The sequence below is a fragment of the Buteo buteo genome, chromosome 28, assembly GCF_964188355.1.
Source record: "Buteo buteo chromosome 28, bButBut1.hap1.1, whole genome shotgun sequence".
Classification (NCBI taxonomy): domain Eukaryota; kingdom Metazoa; phylum Chordata; class Aves; order Accipitriformes; family Accipitridae; genus Buteo; species Buteo buteo.
Genome location: NC_134198.1, coordinates 10,762,127 through 10,779,797, shown reverse-complemented (window position 1 = coordinate 10,779,797; position 17,671 = coordinate 10,762,127). Strand labels below are relative to the sequence as shown.

General features: G+C 36.9%; 1 long non-coding RNA gene across 4 annotated transcripts in view; it reads left to right on the top strand.

Annotated features, from left to right (window-relative positions):
• LOC142045490 (uncharacterized) overlaps positions 1 to 17,671 on the top strand; it is a 31,706-nt gene that overhangs the window by 9,504 nt on the left and 4,531 nt on the right. For 3 of the 4 annotated variants that reach the window (XR_012654619.1, XR_012654620.1, XR_012654617.1), the window contains exons 2-4: positions 10,142 to 10,238; positions 11,406 to 11,838; positions 12,761 to 12,848. This is a non-coding gene — a long non-coding RNA (uncharacterized LOC142045490). The remainder of the gene's footprint in view (positions 1 to 10,141; positions 10,239 to 11,405; positions 11,839 to 12,760; positions 12,849 to 17,671) is intronic. The other variant, XR_012654618.1, reaches the window with a different exon arrangement.

Sequence of the window (17,671 nt, the reverse complement as noted above, 5' to 3'; positions counted from 1 at the left end):
GCTTCTGCTCTGCTCTCATCAGCCTCTGCAAACCAGTCATACAATTCACAATGAGTTTGGTCATCTAATTTTATCTGTTATACTGAATGGAAATGTTGTCTAGTTGGGACATCAATCCCTCCAAACCCCATACCGTACTCTTCTAATTCATCCCCCAGTTATAGCAATTAGGACAGAAGATAATATAACATGGAAAGCTTTAAAAAAAAAGAGTAGTACTGTGTGCAGCAAAACTAATGATGTCTGGTTTCCCTCCTGTCTCTTGATGTCTAAGAAAAGGTGATCTCATTAGCCTCTTTCACAACAAATAATAATAGGGTGTTTCTTCTCCATCCACTTGCCAGTTCTCATAAAATTATAAAAACTGCTTATCTTTAGGCTCTTTACCACTCTAAAATGATGTTCAAGAATTCCTGTGAGTTTGACAGACAGACTGACATGGGACATGATTGCATTCACTCAATTTTGGAAATTTACTCAGTTACCTAGAAAACCAGGCTACAAATTGCCATCTCTCCTTATTTTGATATGTTAATTCTGAGAATTCCTAGCCCGCTTACTGTAGAAAAGAGAGATCTGGACACACTCTTTTCCCGTCTCTTTATTGTGGACTTCCACATTTGTCTCCCCGTAGGTGAAACTCTGGTTACATCAGGCGGTTACAAGGAATAGCACAAAGGTTGCTCTTGCCTGCTTGCCATGGCCCTGAACTACAACAAAGAATTACAATTGAGAAGTGGGAATCCTTCTGCAGCTTTTCCACAGCTGCTAACGTAAACAAAACTTGCAGCTTCTAGCCAGAGGTACATGTAGATCAGCAGCTGTTCTTGAACAATCGCCCTTTAGTGGCATATCCCCTGCTTAGACCCTTGTCCATGTCAGCTTAAACGCTTTGTAGCTTGTGGGGACCTCAAGAAAAAATTCCGTAACAGACTTGTGTGTGTATGTGCAGGTCTAATGCAGTGAGGGTTTAAGAGAACGTTATCATAAAAAACAAGCACAGTATAGGTTGTTCGTTATCACAATGATACTAACAAGATGAGAGTAGTTATTTGGAGGAAACAAAGCCCTGTAACTTTTAAAGGTCCTGGTAATTTTTGTGACGTTGCCACAGCCCATCCCTTTGAGCTTGGGCATAGCCTGCAAAACGCCCATTAAGAGCTGGTGTGGAAGTGAACTGTTGCATGACAATTCTGTAACATGCTTAAACATTAGTAAAAAACATACCTATGGGAACCTGTTACTTGATGCAACTTACATATTGGGGATTTGCCTGGCTGCAGGGAGCAGCTCCAGGTGAGTGCAAAAAAGGTCACAGAAAAGGAGGTTACAAACAAGGTAATAATCTTCCCGCCCCCCCTATTTTCCAGTGTATACCAACTAAATAGTCTTATCTTGTTAGTATTGCCTTGACAATAATCTATGCAGTTCTTGTTTTGTATAGTCTTGTTGCATTCTATTATCACTGCATGTCACTTAATAACAAATAACAGAATAACAAAGAAAGACTTCAGTGAGTTTCAGAAAGTTTGGATGGGGATAGAGCTCAGTATCTCCAAGATAAAACCTATCCCTGATCCCAGTAACTTATAGTATTGGGAGAACAGCAGTTTAAAAAAAACCCACATTTTCCTAAGCCATTTCTATTCTATGTAAATATTAAAGGGAAACGCTTCAATTATTTCTTCCTATTTCTTCCTGCCATATCATTTTGTGGTTGGGGCCATTGGGCAACTTTTCATACTTTTTAAAGTGCCATATTTTCAGTGACATTTCATAAATGCTTAAGTGCATTCAGACCTTGAAGACCAGAGAGTGAATGAGCTGTCTTTAAATACGGTAACCATTTGAACTCTCATTGCCGGGCGTTAAGAACCTAATTTTGAGGTGATGGTGAGCACCTCCTGCGAAGTGCTGCACGCCTCCTGCTCCTAATGAAATTAATGACTTCTAAGAATGTTTAGCACCTCACAAGAATAAGTTCTTATTTACCACCCAAGCAGATACCAGAGTGGGTCATAATTATTCAATTTAAGCCCTTGTTTGTCATTCCTATTAACTTTAGCACCATCAGGAAGATGTCCTGTATCAATTATGTATCTATTTTTCCTTATGCTGCCACATGGGTAAAATTACAGCTCAGAATGCAACTGCCTATGTGTAAATGGCTTTTCTTAGTCAGCATCAAGATGTATTGATCCGTGATGCACTTTATAAATTATATATGTTAATGTTTCAGTCATTAAATTGGTTTAATACCTGACAAGATAATTCTCTTTTTAACTAAAAGATATGTACAGTATTAAAAAAAGCTAAACAAGGAGTAAAATATCTAGCATTTTAACATTTAAAGTACAATAAAACCAACCCAAAATTATACTTACAGAAAAAAAACCAGTAAAAATGATTGTATAACTTAATTATAGCAAATTTCCTAGAATTAATTTGCCTGATATGAAACACTTCACAATGATCAGACTCCATATTCTGCATGCAATATTAAGCAGGAAAATTCAGCAAAGAGTGATTTTACTATTGCAAGCCACATTCACTCCAGTTTACAGTGTTGCACTTCTGATTAAAGCCACAGAAGCAAACAGATTTAGTAGGATTTAAACTTGTGTAACCGGGAGAAGAATTTTAATACCTTCACTTTTGTTGGTGTATCATGAAAAATGGTTATTTCAAAGGTACAACTAATGGTTACTATCATTCGTATTATTGAAGAAATCTTCTTACTATGAAAGAAGCACTTTTTCTATTCTAAATATTCTCCTTTTTTCTTGACTAGCAGCAACAAAGGGCAATAAAGAATTCAGGTTTCTTTTTTTTGTTTTGTTTAAAGATACAATGTCAGATCATAAGTGCGCCTGCCTTTATTCTGAATTCATAATCTCCTACTATGTTTCATTACACATGGAATGCTCAAATACAGTATCTGGTTAAATGCACTCAACCTTTCAGGAAATTACAAAATCCAATGTTATGTTTGAATATTAGATATTTTGCTATTTGATTTGGTAGAATGTAAATATCATGACTCTAAATAAATTAGAAATGATGTAAGGAAAAAGTTGTACATGCATACACTCTTGTAGAAAAGTAAGAAATGGACATGTTGGTGTCATTTTAAGCTTGATCTAAAAAAGTTTTCTGTAGCCAAGTACATTTTTCATGGTAAAACTGTAAAGATAGATAGATTAGTGCTATTACTTTCTGGTTTTCTTTGTTTTGTTTTGTATTCGATATGTAGTTGACAAGCTGGTGGCTTTTCAAATACAAGAATTTATGGCTGGTAGTGGAACTGCAAGTAATTGGTTTTATTTCTTTTTTTATTCCAGTTCACTGCCTGAACAGAAAAATTAAAAAAAAACCAAAACACTGTTGTATGTTGACCCAGAGCTAAAATTCATTGATTATGTCACTGAAGGAAAAGAATGAAAAAAAATCAAATTATTCATAAAATTTTGTTAGAAACACTTCATTTGGGTTTTTTACATCATTTTTTATGTTTTCCCTAATTTTGCCATTTAACAAAGCAAAACGTCATTTCAAAGCAATGGAGATTCAAAGGAGATTTTTCTTACCTAGAAAATGTCAAAAAACAGACTTTCAGATTTCACCTTTCAGCCAAAACTATTAAAAGTTATTTCAACCCAAAGGCTGTTTTTTCAGGGAATGGACTGTTTGTGGAAAAAAGGTCATAAACCACAGATTTACTATTTACTGTGAACTTTTCAAAACTCATTAATTAATTTAGTCTGTGATACAGATTTCTCTGGTAAAGTGAAAATTTAAATTTATATCCTCTATTTGGGTTCGAGTCTGTAGTGACAGCTACTGCAAATTTGTAGCAAAATTTGCTGTCCCTGTAAGTACCATGAGCTTCAGCGGGGTTTTCTGTGGGCACAGGGATATGCAGTACAGAATTCTTAATGAAGGACCAAGGCCTGATTTTAAAATTCATGATTCCTCATGTAAGGACCCATGTGTAGACATGAAAGTGGCCCCAGTGAGTGTTGTCTTTGGAAAGGAACCTGCAGGGTATGGTAGCCAATTGGAAAATCCATAGTTATTTGAAGCAAAATGTACATGCTTACCTTGCAGCTTTATATTATGCTGATCAGTTAAGTCTATAATAGGGAAAGCTAACAGTTGTTTAGGCTTTGATCCTCCCAGTAATTGCATACATGATTAATGTTACACTCCTGAACATGTATTTTGACCCTGGAGGGCCATCCAGAACATCTGCATTAGTTTCAGAATGGTTATGTGTAAGCTTACTTGTGTCTTGGACACTGTTTACCTCTAATTTTGTACTGGCAGAGTATTTCATGTTTTACAGTATGAGTAATACATGTAATAAGCTAATAAGGGTTCTGATTATACTTCTGTAACTCTTACTCCTTGACATAAAATCTTTCTCCTACCGTGTAAGTAAGATTAATTTGTAATCTTATATGCTTACTTACATCTCCCACAGTGATCAAAGTAGGCTAAACATGTAGAGTCTCAAATAGAATTTGGGTGTAAATTGTAAGAATTAAACACTTTTGTCCATGCGCTGCTGCCTCCTGTGAATGATACATCTGTATCTAACAGAAAAGATTACCTTACTTTATTATTCAGGAAAACACATATGACAAAAAAAAAAAAAGAGGTTTACTAATATCCAATATCAACTGTAAAGATCAGCTTTTATTACTAGCGGCAATAGGAAATCCTAATAATATTTAGTACTGTGTATTGTGCATGAAATACTGAATTGTTGTCCAAGGAATCTTTACGTATTTGACGTGTACAAATATTAACAATTCGATGAGGTAAGTAAGCAAAAGGTAATTCTTGGGATGACATATGCTTATTTGATGGCACTACAAGGTTATAATGAAGACTGTTAGCAATGTGAAGTGTTACTCAGTGTTAGTAAAGAAGCAGCCCCAGGGAAGAACACGAAGAGTTGCAGAGGCTCTCTAAAGGCACATTGCAAGATGTGATGCACCTCACCTAAGTTTAATCATCTAAAAATTAAGAATTTATTCTAAAATAGTATTCTAAGCTCCTTTTATAGTTGATAGAGAAAGGCAAGCAATTGTATCTGGTCTTTACTTACAGTATCTTTCAGTATATTCTTCTTTACTATTAATATTTGTAATACTTTGCATAAAAGAATAATAGGAAAACAGATGCCAGGATATTTTTATAAGATATCTGTAAAGCTCTGTAGCATCAAAGGTGATTCTTTGAGAGCCAGAAGACATCCTTAAAATACTCCTTACTCTGTAAGACATACAAAAGGTCATGGACCGAAAAGTGAAACATGGCCTTACAATTGAAATAGTCTACTGATGTGCTGCAGAGCTGTTTATATCATGTGTCTCAAGTCCACATCCCTTCCGTGTCATGTAATCGCTGTTAGATAGTTGTATGCTCTTGGATGAAGCTTCTGTGCATTTAACACAGTGTGGAAAAGGGAAATGACAATTGTCTTTAATAGGATTAAATCATACATCTAATCCTTTTTGTTCCAGATGTCAATACATAAAAGTCATATCAGAGATTCAAATGCAGAAGCTCATACATAACTTTAATCCCTCATCCTGTGCTGTAGGTTACAGATCTGGAAATTATAGCATGTAAAAGCTTCTAAAAGTGGCTTCCTTTCTCATTGCTTTTAAATCCAGTACTGTTAATAGTAAACATTTTACTTAGTTATTTTAGAATACCTTGTGTGAGAACTAAATGAATTGCAAATTGTTTATACAAAATGATGGAGGGGGTTCAGCATTTCATGGCAGGTGAAAAGCATGTCACACATACAGACTTTCCATCTGTGGCTGCATACCTAGACAGTGCCAAACTGAAAACTAGGCAGCATGCAACAGCTGAGAAGACAAAGTGTGATGTGCATTTAGTTTCACCAAGAGGACTGTCACATGCCACAAAATGCATCAACTCCTACTGCAAAATAAGTATTTTATATGGGTGTATATATATATATATATATGCATATATGATATATATACATATATATTGCTTGTTTGGATATATTGTATTTCTTCATTATAGAGACAATCTTGTGTGACTGTAACAGCTGTACAATTTAAGTATATGGTACTGTGCATGTTTTGCAGGTGCCAAATGACAAAAATCTATATAAAGTCTGTTAATTTTCTAGTGCACAGAAATCCCTCATTGCATGGAGATTACAAAAAAAGGAGCAAATTGAAATCTATGTATCTATTTGTTTTTTAAACCACCAGTCTCTCAATAAGAAATAATAAAGACTGTGCTTTTGAAGAGCCTGAAATGCTTTATGCTTTGCTGCTGCAAATTTAGTCAGCAAAAGCAGCTCAACTCATCTAAAACTCATTTCTGAGTTGTGCTGACATTAATGAAACAAACAACGATACTGGTGAAAAGCAATGACAGAAAGAAAAAAGTTTTTTATTTTAAGCTTCATTGAAAATAAAAGACAAACCAGAACATTTGTCAAATGGGAACAATTTGTGATTAGTAGAATTTAAAAGGTCATCAAAATTTGAAATAATCATACTTCAGGTGTTAGTGGATCACAGGTAGGCTACATTTACTGCAACAGGAGATTTAAAAAATTCTGATTTATTACAGCAAGAGATAAAAAATATTCTGAAGGTGACAGAGTGCATGTACCCCCAGCCTTTTGGCCAAAATTGGTGCAACGTGGCTGTGATTTATTTTCTGCTCAGATTTCAGATACCATGGCTGTCCAGCAATTTGCCACATTAATAATAGAGTAACAACTGTAAAGTAACTAAGAGGCTTTCTGGAGGTCCCTGCTGTACATGCCTGGCAGATGCTTGCAGCAGATCCTGAAAAGGTAGTCTTTTTGCCCTGTCGGGATCATTTTTCTTTGCTTTCAGGCAGGCAGCCACACAGATGGGTAGTTCATTTCTCCAGTGAAAGCTGCTGCTGGTGACACGAAGAGTCCTTCACCAGCTGAAGGACCTGAAAAGGAAAAAAGGGCAGAAGGCACTTCATTTTTCAAGAGTAATGCTTGTCTCTTTACTTTGTGCCCAACACTTGGAGAAAAGATGCTGGAAATTTTGTCAGTAAAGTTCCTGACCAGATCACTTCTTCATGGGTAATTGGGAGAGAATAGAGAGGGAATCCTGAGGAGGAAAAGGAGAGCAAAATGGACTTCAAGGCAAAATAAGCCCATAGGGGAGAATGGGAAGGGAGAGAGATGGGAAGGGAGATAGATGGGAAGGATTCCCTGCTGGTGTAGGCAAATGCCCAGATGTGAGTATAAAGAAAGACAGACCGTTCAGAAGTCCAGCTTAATGAGAACCTCTTATATTGTAAAGTATTGTATATATTGTATATTGTATATATTGTATAGTACATATTGTATATATTGTAAAGTACATCTGTCAGCTTTCAGAAGAAAAAAGGAAGGAGTTGTGTGCAAATTTGTTGTTGTTATCACAGAATTTATAAAGCCTACTCTTCTTGCTTTGACGATGTAAAATGTATTTCATAGCTTCTCCTAAACCCAATCTGCCTTACCTGGATTAAAAATATGCCCTTCTGATTTTGCATTTATGGCAATGTAATTAGTGGGGAAGTGTACCTCCCCCTTTTCCTCTTAGTTTCTGCAGGCCTTGGGTAAATATAGTTGTGTTCTCATTTTCTTTTTTTTATGTATCAGGAGGAAACAATACCATGCACCCACTTTGTGAAAAACTGTCATGTAATATTATGTGAAAGATGCTTATCTTCTGACAATCCAAATGAAGTCATTGAAAAAGGACTACCTTCATGAAATAAAAATTCTCACCTAGTTTATCTAATTGGGTATGCAAACTCCATTTTATCGGTAACAAGAATTGTCATCTAATGGTGTTCACACTAGTTGCCCTAAGGATGAAATGGCAATCAGAGACATTGTTCATTCTGTTCAGGCTTCTGAGTTGTCATGCAAATCAGTGTACAGATATAGTCAGAGGATGAAACAAATAACCTCAGTGATGAAATGAAACATGAAACTCTCATTTGAACCTTTTGGTGTTGCTTTACTGAGCTTCATTGCCTAAACAACAGTATGCATATTATTACCATAAACATTTGACATTGTCTTGGTTTTGTAATGCTCTGGTAGGGAGTTTGCTGTGACCTTATTGTGTCTTTATATTTAAAGACTTGAACAATAGTTTTGTCTTCACTGCAGCCTTTCTGTAACTATGTCTCTCAGAAAAATTTCCAAACTTACTGTTTAGAATGGGGCAGTTAATATAGGTCTTTAAAGGAAGTTCTCTTATTGCTTCAGTTGCTGTACATTTTTATACACAGTGTACCTATACATGCATATATGTATAATTTATATATGTATATCTATGATTTAAATACGCATTTACATTTGTATACACGGAAAAGTTTCAGAAAGGTCAGGTTTTTATGTTTATCTTCTTCCCATTCCTTTTCCAGGAAGACTTTCACTCCTTAAAAAAAAATCTAAACTAAATCTTCAGCTCTTGATGCACAAAAAAAAGGAATACTTATAAGTTCCCTTTTTGTAGATGAGAATAGCTAAGCAGATAATGAGGGGTGAAATCTGCAAATATTTATTTAAATGAAACATTGAATTTTCCATGGCAATATTCTAACTCATTTTGTGCTCACTTTGCAAGAATATTCTAGGAAATTAATTTACAAAGAGGCTGCTTAAAATATGTATTGTTACTGAATAGTGGATGATACCAGTGGAAGTCATACTTGGACTTCTAATATGCAATTATTGAAAATGAACAATAAGCTATTAGTTCTAAGCTCTGCTCTGCCCTGCAGAGAACAAAAAAGAAAATGTGACTGCTGCTTATATGCTAGCTGCAATACTTTACCTGTAATCTCCTGCTCTTCTTTTCCAGTTATAGTCACACATCATCATCATCATCATCATCATCATGAAATGCATAGTCTGTTCCTATAAGCTTTTTATGGATTCGCAACTTAATGCAAAGTCAAAATGGTCTTACAATATGACCAAACATGGGCAGAAATATTTGTAGAATGGGAAATTTATGAAGCCGGACTTTTGGGGCAAGACTTGTATTCACATAAACGATAAAATGCATCAAACAAAAGACCTATTTCTGTTTGTTACTACAGATAATAAAAGACCAAAATCAAACTAATCTTCACTGTCTCCTGTTATTCCGTACTTCTTGTAAACTGCTCACTACACTATTACCAAGTATATTTGCCGACAGAATTTGGCTAATGTTAGTGAATAAATAAATAGTATTATTTTGTTATGAATTATTAAACTAATCTTAGCCTTCTATCCAGAGGTGTACCTTGTCGTGTGTGTGAGACTCATGCTGTTGATGCTTGCCTCGTGAACGCCCAAACCCAGGCCCACGGGTCTTAGCTGTATGCAGCAGAGAACCATAGTTCCTCAGGTGCTCTGCAGCCGGCATGTCCGCCTGGTTGGGTCACCGATCAGCAAGTACAAGTGGCCGTACACCAAAGGATGAGTTGTCATGGGAAGATTTGTGCTCAAAGGGCTCCAGCAAGGAGGCAGGCTATATAGGTGCAAGGTATATTATGGCCTCTTGCTCACCTCGAGTGACCCAGTGTGCCATTGCCTCTTGCAGAGAAAGGAAGATGCTTTTTCACAACTGTTCAAAAAGAAAGAAAGGGAGCTATATTCAGCAAATAAATTATTAACTCTGAATTATTCCCTCAGCTCTATGGCACAGTCATTGCTGCCCCAGTTTTCTGTCTTGCATATGAAGCATAAAATATTCCTGTCCTCAAAGCCTTTTCTGATAGAAATTGGCGAGATGGCTGAAGTCAGAATTGGGCCTTATGAGGTAGCATCTTTTGGCAAAGAATATATGATTTTGCGATTTTATTTTTTTCAAGATCTTGTTCTGTTCCTCTTGAATTGAAAGGGAGACTTGGCCGTGACGTAAAGGCGGGGAAGAATGGCCCTGCAGTTTCTCTGACATGGAAGGTTCTACTTAGATGCATACATCAACAGCAAAACATTCACACTTGGTACGGACTTGCTACACTGGTGTCAATAGAAACTTTTAGCCCTTTTAGCTGCTTGCTTACAGGAGTTTGATATAACTCAGCAGTGTGACTTTTCACACAGGTCAAAGGGCTGAACAGAAACCTGTAAGACACCTACGTCAACCAATGCAGAGATTTTACTGGCTAATACACTGTAATGCTGAGCCTTGCTTACATAAGTGAGTATTTTTATTGAACTAAGAGTAATTTTACAAAGTAACCCAGATGCTTTCAGGATAAATTAAACTTCATACTGTCTTGACTCATATCACTTGTCCCAGCTCATTCATAGTAGAAATCTGTCAGGGCAAAAAGTACTTTGCTCTTTTATGATATATCTGTTCAACAATAGAGCTCATTATCTCTGTCTTGCAAATACAGAGAATGAAATAAAAAAGGAACATGATCTTCTGAAAATAGGACAGTAAAGCAGGGTCAGAAGTTAGATTTGACTGGGTATCTTCTGAGTCACAAATCAGTTACCCTCTGCTAGACAGTATGTGTTTCCAGAGTGTCTGCTTGTATATCTGTATCTGTACAGATATATCCCTGTATAGGTACCTCTCTGTATAACTCTTTTTAGAAGTGAAACAGATGTTTTTCTAAATGAACATTACCAGATCTGAGTTGGTATGTAGATTCAGTAATATTCTGTTATTGAGAACTATATTAACACTGTTTGTTAGTGGTTAGGAGCACAGAGATCAAAGAATAAAGTAGATGTATGAAATATTTTGGAGGAAAAGCTGTTTGGAGGAAAAGCTGTTTGGTTATGCAGACACCTAAATGCATATATCTGCCTGGATAAATGCATTTTGTATTGAACTTTTTCAGTATAACAGGGGAAAACCTCACTTTATTAACAAAAAGCTTTGGCTGAAAATGTAGTCAAAATGTCAGTCTATTAGGGTAGTTAAAAATCCATCCGCCGCAGAAATTTTCTGAAATTTATTAATTCTGAGGAACACAAGAATATTAAGACGCTGCCAAGAACTAAGTCACAGAGTACATATTTTTAAGTCAGCTATGGAGTAAGATGTTTTGACTGGATGTTTTCCTGTGTAAGACTTAGTATTCAGTAATTACTAAAAGAAAAAGAACATTTTACTTTGGGAATTTCTTTCGTGTTTCTGTGAACATAAAATCTTAGTCTAGAATTGTAATTAACTTCCAATGATTATTTCTCTTCTCTATAAATTTAAATAGTAACATAAATATTTAATATAATTTAATAAAATAGTTTAATGTAAATATAAATTTGTATTTTACATTTATAAGATAGGGTTTGAAAGTCTGCAATATGCTGATGCTGATGGTTAACTATAATCATCTTTTTGTTTGACTAGGAAAGTATATATGGGATGATCTACCTGCAAAAGCATCTTAAATCAGCTGGTCAATGGATGCTCTGTGCAGAGACACATATTATACCATACTGATAACTGATACTAGACCTGAGCGAAACAGTCATCTGTCAGACGGCCTTGGCTCCGAATGCTTCCTGAGCAATTCAGAAGACGAGGGAAATGGTTCCAAATCTTCATTCCCCATACTGACGTCTTCCACTCCTGTGGCAAAGCAGATGGAGGTACCAGCTACACCACGTGCTGAGGAGCGAGCCTGTTCCCTTGGTGCAGTCTGTGCAAGTCTGATCAGATGCCGTTCTTCTGGAGGTCAGGAGATGGAAAATGACAGAGAAGCAGAAATTTCCCATTGACTGGAACTTCCTCAGTGAATTAGCATGGAGAACAACCAATTTAAATCAGATGCCATAGATATGTAAGCTACTAAAGTTCAGTATATACCTGAATTTAGCCTTGATACTGATCCCCTTATGTCCTTCCTGCTGGCTTGTATGGTCATCCCACAGCCTATTTGGAAAGTCATTCAACCTAAATGCTCTCTATTACACGAGGTGCAAAGCAGGTTTGAACTTGGCTCTTGGCAAATACGTTATTAAATTCTCAGGAAAAATGCCACTGCATAGCCAAGTATCACTATACCTTTTTAAGATCCTTTTTTAAGCTTTTTGTGTATTCATTCTTCTGCTATTATCCTATTTCTCTTTATCTGGATTTCACTGATTTTTTTTTTTTTTTTTTGTCATTTCAAGCAAGCCAGAAGCAGAACAAGAAGAAAATTCACTCAAGGCTCAGGCTTGAACTCATTTTGCAGTTAGGGATTTATTGAAAGGATTTTGGATTTATCCAGCTTGACACTAAACACATAAATGTCTCTAGCCCTATTTCTTCCTAGTAGTGTGACAAACAAAAATCCTCCCCCAAAATAAAAACTGAGGTATTCAAGGTTGCTGCTATGTTTTCCCACAACTCTGCTCTGTGACTTACCTTTTGGCCAGCAAAAGCCTCTTTGTTTCTCTGTGAGTTTAATATCCTTTGTAAGTGAAAGGCCTCAATGGGTTTAGTTGCCTCAATTAGTTCCCAGGTAGCCAATGGTCTCTTGAGCTGTTCCTGTACCCTCTCTGGGCATTAAGCTCCCCAAATATGTGACATGACCTGGAAGTTACCAAAGGCCTCTTCACTAGCTGTGGGTTAAATACTACGCAAAGGTTTAGATTAAGGTTCTGAAATAACCTAAAGAGTACAGTTGCATAATCCAGAAGAGAAGACTTATTTGCTAAGTTTTTTATGCTGGTTTTCTTGTTTGTAAAAAACTTATTTGGGGACCAATTGTCTTCCAGGATAAACTGACCTTCGAGGAATCAAATGGAGATCAATAACTGAGACAAGAATTGGCTCTTATTCTCCTGTTTGAATATATTCCTGTTGGTGAGTATGTGACTTTTCAGGATTTTTTGGTAGTGCTTTAGTACAGATAAGTCCTTTGACTAATGACGGAGGGGGACTGATTGGTTATGGATAGTGTTAGGGTGTATTTTCCTAATGCAGTGAACAAAAGCAAATTCAGACATGATCTGACCAACCAGTCTAGAAAGTGTGTAGAGGAATGCTTGGTGAAATGGGGAAAATATTACCCCTGCATGTTGTGAAGCAGATCTGTAGAAGCTACTGCAAATGGAGCAGTTCCTAGGAGATATAGCTCTGTTATCTGTGTTTAGGGAATGCCAGTAAATGTCAGCAGTCTCTCTCCCAAAGAGATCTGAGTGAGAGTCAATTTTCCCACCCCCAAAGTTGTAATTTTTTTGGAAACGAAGCAATAAAATAAAATTATGATCTTGCAGCAACTTGTAAGGCATTTTTTTAGAGATTTGCAAGCTTTATCCTCCTTCCTTGTTCTACCCATGTTATATACCCATGGTCAAGTCATTTGTTTGCATGTGGAAGAGTCTGGCCCTCAGTTCTTCTGACTTAAGTCAGGAATTTGAATCTGAATGTTCTGACAACCTGGGGCTGCTGCAGCTGTTAACTGCAAATTCTAACTATTGAATTAGATCGGCTTTTGAATCCTCCTTTTCCCTGAGCGCTGTAACCAGAAACCTCTAAAGTCAGTCTTCAGTCATCCTGGCCAAATGAGAGTTACCCAAAGTGCAATGCTCCAACAAAAAGTCTTGTCAAGTAATGATAGCCCAACTATTACAGACCCACCTTGTCTAAGCAGATCCCACGTAAAGCCTGGATGAATTTCTCACTTGAGGTACTTTTCAGTGCAAAGCTACTAAGCTTCAGTCATGTTCTTTTCAACATTCATGCATTCTCCTATTCCACTTACGCGTACAGAGATGCACAGGGGATTTGTGTATTATAAATGCATGAGAAAACACTCCCCTTCTTAGCTCAGATTCCCTTTTCCTGGGGGTCAGCTTTGGAAGTTCCTTTTCCTTCCAAAGTATTCTTTCACAGAGGCATTGATCTGCATTTGAAATAATGCAGGTTTGGATAGAAAGTGACAGGCCACCACTGAAAGTTTACAGATAAGGTAACTCTCATTCTGAAAAGGAAAAATAAGAGACAATAAAAAAGTAGAAACTATAGAGCAGCTATAGGCTATGTAATAGTTATAGAGCAGCAACAGTCAATACATAGAGGGCTCCGATGCACCAGTTTTCTAGTCTCTTTATGATGTCACAAAGATTTAAGATACTAACTAAGCCGCCATAAAGTAATTTTGAAGTCATGTATTTCCTGGCAGCTAATGACTGGACACTGGATCTGAAACCCCGTGAAAGGGCTTGTCATTTTACATCTCCTGTCATTAGCTGCCAAAAAGAGGTTAAAACTGTATTTTAAATCACAGATATCTAAAAATATAGAGGAAAGTAATTACTCTTAAATATTTTGCCTTTATTACCAAATTAAAATTGTGTTCTTCCATTCAAAGCTCTGGCCTGCATCATTGCCTTTGTTTCTTATTATATTACTCTGTGGAAGAAGCAGGCATCATGCTTCTGTCAGTGAAATTCTCTGAACCAGTTCCCCCAAGATTTTAATAGCATCTGATTTACTGCATTTAGTGATCCTCTGCAGGAACAAATGGATGAAGTGCTTTATAGTTTTAACTTAGCTCCTCTTCTCTCTGCCTTTAAAGCTCTAATCCCTTTTTATCTAGGGACACAGACCAACAAACCAACCACAGTTCAGAAGAGATTTTTCCAGACAAATGAAATCTCTCAGAACTGTTTAAACCAAGACCTTAAATGAAGATGATTTTGTACTGTGAAGCACAGGGCCAAATCCCTAGCACATGGAAAGCAGCATACTACCACTTACTTCATTCAAAATCAGTAGAACGCTCCTCATTTGTGTCAAATAAGGGTCTGACCCAAGGCTTTCTGTGGAGAACCGTTGGTCTTCCTGTGCACGTTTAAGTTTTGAAGAGTTTCTCTGGAGTGTTTCCTGATAAAGCTAGTGATATTTCCAATGCAATGTTTTCTAATAGCAGCTGTATTCGTAAACAAGTAAAATCAGCCAAGAACCAATCTGTGGTGGCAAGATGCACACAGTTTTCTCCCTTCAGTCAGAGGCTTCATGCAGCCAACCTGTTGGGATTAGTCCCTTGCCCAGACTGTTCCATGAATGCTGCTTGGGCACCGTGTAGGACTGTCCTGGTTGGCAGAATTCTAAGCTGGTTTAGGGACCATGCTAAGAATTCAATAGTATGAGTGGCTGCATAGAAGAGCTTTTGTCTGTGACCTGTTTAAGAGTTGCTTCTGGATCTGGTGCATTTCATTGTTGTGTAGGAATTCAGTTTAATTGGTGAAGTGATTTTTTTAGCCTTAAAATTGATACTTGTGCACACTGGGTCCCATTGATTTCAGAATCATTCCAGAAGTTTGGTGTCTCTTGCACTGAACTACTTTGAAGGTTGAGCTACTTAAAGTTACGTTAAATTAATGATTCTGATAAGTAAGTTCTGTATTGTCTTCCGACAAAAGTTTTTTTTCTGGAAAATCAAGAAGATCCTACAGGCACTACACAAACTGAGTTTATAAGTCGTCTTAAAGTCTTTGTTGCTCACTATGTATTCCCACTGTTACGTTAACAATGCAGACCTTCAGTTAACGTGATAGTTATAGTCAAAGTTCTGTGCAAAAATGGTGAGCCTTGAGCTGTATACTGAAAAGCAGCATAAGAAATCATATCAGGAAAAATAGTATGCTTTGCAAATATCAGTTGTCATTTCTATATGGCCTGAATATCTGGAGTTTCTGTAAACACTGAAAATTATGTATCAGGAGAAATGATCAGCCACAACAAATGTATGTATTTCAATCCAGAACGCAAAAAACCACACAAACATTGTTAGGTTATGCTGCATAGTAGTTGTTCTTCATCTTAAATATCTCACAGTTCTGTAAAAGACCCTGAATTTACTTGCTCAGGGCAGACTACTAAACAAGTTGCTAGATTCTATTTTTCTGAAATAATTGCTTTTAGGACATGGGGCTGTAATAAAATGTGCTGTCCTTCCCCAGGCATGCAATCAACTACATATAGGTAACTGCAATCCAACCCATGTGGCAGCAGGTCTGTCAGAAATTTACTCTCTTTAATGCAAACCTTTACGGCAAAGATGAGTGTATTTTTGATTTTGTATGTTTGCTTGTTTTATTTTGTTGTTGTTTTCCTTTAGCTGAATACATCTCAGTTGCTGGTAGTTTCATTATTAGCTGGCTAATACTGAAATTGTTGCTTTCATTAAGTCAGTGTGGAGCTTGACTCCCACTGTTCTTTCAACTTCCATTAGCAACTATTTAATTGAAGCTCTTCATACAGTGTCTGTTACTCTGACTGGGATGTGCTCAGTTTTTGAAAGAAAATTGCAGCTGTTGCATTTGGGCCATTTTCATCTGTAGCAGAAGGTCACCTATGAGTTATGAGTGAAGTAGTGACACCTGAGGTCTTGTGGTCTTTTATTTATTTATTTATTTACATAGAAAAATCCAGTTCAGTATGCCAACAGCTACAGCTACAAATAATGGGGCTTCTCTAACTTCTCTGCCATACTGGTCTCAAATTTAGATCCTGAGCACATAACCACCCTATATGTTAATGTTATAATGTTTCCCAAGGTGCTGAAAGTCTTCTACTTCTGCAGTAAAATTCCCCGAACCAATCAATTCTTGATAGTGGGGAGTAGATCGATGTTTCTCTTATACTGGTACCCACCAGGAGTCATAATCTAGGGACCTCTTTTAGCTTTTCTGCACAGTCTGACCCGGCAATTATTTACTGCATGCTGAGCAGAGTATGTTCTGCATACAGCATAGCCAAAAAAGGCTGGTGAGAGCACTCACTATGGGTGCAGATGATATAAGTCCAGTTCTTTTTCACCCTTCCCCTCACCTTGGCAGCGTTTGAATGCATCTTTTCCAAGAGAGTGATTTAACCATGAGACTCTCTTTGGGTCTGCCTCTCAGTTTTCTTAAATCTATTTCACTTGTACAACAAACCTTTTATCTGAGACAGGAATACTTCTTTCACCTGTCTAAGCTCTAAAACCTAGAGTCAATCTCTTGTCTGACTATGTTTTAAGAATTCATTCAAGGAGAAACATTTTCCACAGGGCAAGGAAGGCATATATCCATACTGTTTGCTTTTGGGTGGGTAGAGATACCAGCTTAGATTTATCTGACCAACAAGGGATTTGAATGCATCTCAGGTGAAAAGGAGCTATTGGATTACTCAGTTATTGGATAAAGGGAGGAGAACGCAATGCCACAAAGGACCTCTGAGAAATGGCTGGCTTATATGTGTTTTTAGAATTTTGTCATTGCTTGTTTGTGAATCCTGAGCGGCTGCTCTCTTCAGTCCTTATTAATGCAATAAGAATACAGTGATCACCCATAAAACACCATGAATGAAAGGGAAAGAGGTTCTTAGCTTACTGATAGCTGCTGTGTGTGAGCACTGCTCTAAAAGCATTAAGAGATGTATCGGTGGCTAATGTAGATGGAGAGTGCATTTAATACTGTCAAAACAGACAGGGATACCAATTGTCCCATATATTTTCTTGTGAATACCTCAGCACCCCTATGTTAGAATCATTGGGAGATTACTTCATGTTTTTATTAAGTAGGCATTATATAAGTAACTTTTCCCAAATAAATGTCTATTTTAATGGATTTTGGGATATCACAAATGTATTAACACTAAAATAACACAGATATTATTGTACTTTCGCTTGACTCTTG